The sequence below is a fragment of the Mesoplodon densirostris genome, chromosome 7 (assembly GCF_025265405.1).
Source record: "Mesoplodon densirostris isolate mMesDen1 chromosome 7, mMesDen1 primary haplotype, whole genome shotgun sequence".
NCBI classification, from domain to species: Eukaryota; Metazoa; Chordata; class Mammalia; order Artiodactyla; family Ziphiidae; genus Mesoplodon; species Mesoplodon densirostris.
Window position 1 is genome coordinate 63,596,048 of NC_082667.1, and position 1,564 is coordinate 63,597,611.

General features: G+C 42.8%; 1 pseudogene; it reads left to right on the top strand.

The window, feature by feature from the left end:
- The first annotated feature begins 368 nt into the window (after positions 1–368).
- Positions 369–1,283, top strand: LOC132494189 (olfactory receptor 10R2-like; annotated as a pseudogene).
- The last annotated feature ends 281 nt before the right edge of the window (positions 1,284–1,564 follow it).

The window sequence follows — 1,564 nt, forward strand, 5'->3', positions numbered from 1 at the left end:
GTCCAGTGGATGAGAACAAAGCGATTTTATTCATATTTCCCTCTTACATGCAGATCCAGGTTGGAAAAGAGAGAGATAAGAATGCTTTTGTGAGTATAATCCAAGAAGATGCTTGGGCCCACTCCATGTCATTTATACAGATTTTCATACTAGAATTAATCTCATCACTCTGACTCCTGAACTTTACTTCAGTCAAATGCATTTAGCATCACTTTCTCAGGCTCTCCCATGAAGAGGTGCCTGGTAGCTCAGGTCCCCGATTAAAGTGACATTGATGCACAAGGATATTTTACAATCATCTCAGAGTCCTGACTTCAATAACCCTGCACCTTTGGAAGAGAGCTGCTACCAAGAAGTGCACCGAGAAGATGGGCAATCATACCACAGTGAGCACATTCCTTCTGTGGGGATTTTCCAGTTTCCCAGACCTACAGAGTCTCCTCTTTGTGAAGATTTTCTTCTCCCAAGCTACCATCCTAGCTGCAAATGTGTCCATAGTGGTGGCCATCAACCTCTGTCACAACCTTCACATCCCCATGTAGTTTTTCCTCTGTGGTCTCTCCTTTTCAGAAACCTGTACCACTATGGTAATCATCCCCCACGTGTTGGTGGACTTGCTATCAGACAGTAAGACCATTTCTCTTCTTGATTGTGCCACACAGATGTTATTCTTCTTTGTCTTGGCAGGCAATAACTGCTTCATCATGGCTGCCATGTCCTATGACCATTACACTGCTATTCACAACCCACTGCACTACTCCATCCTGATGACCCATAAGATCTGCTTTCAGCGGATGATGGCTGCTTGGGTGGCTGGGCTCCTGGTTTCTGTGTGCATTGTCCTCATAGTATTCAACTTGTCTTTCTGTGACTCTAACACCCTCCAACACTTCTTTTGCGACATCTCATCTGTGGTCTGCCTTGCTTGTGACTATACTCCCTATCATGAAATGGCTACTTTTCTGTTCTCTGCCATTGTGTTGGTGGGCAGCTTTATGTTCATTATGATTTCCTGTGTCTTCAATGGGTCCATAGTTATGAGGACGCCCTCTGCCCAGGGGAGGTATAAGGCCTTCTCAACTTGCTCCTCCCACCTCACTGTAGTGTGCCTACACTACTGGATTTGCTCGCTTTGTCTATTTGAGGCCCAAGCACAGTGACTCATTCCCTGAAGATATGCTGTGACGCATACGGTGCCAACACCTCTGCTTAATCCCACTGTTTCTTTTTAACTTCAGTGATATTTTTCAGATCTAGAAACTTCCCTTGGTTATATTTCATAATTCTATTTCTTTGCTGAAACTTTTCTATTTCACAGAAATAGAATTTCAATGATTGCTTATTGAAGCATTTGTTTGATGGCTGCCTTAAAATCCTTACCAGATAATTTTAACATCCTTTTCATCTGGAAGTACACATATATTGTCTTTTCTTATTGAATTGTGATTTTTCTGGTTCTCGGTATGACAGTGATTTTTACTGCAGCAGAGCCATTTAGGATACTATGAGACTCTGGATCAGATTCAATCCTTTTTTAGGATGTCCCCTGTCACCGCAACTACTA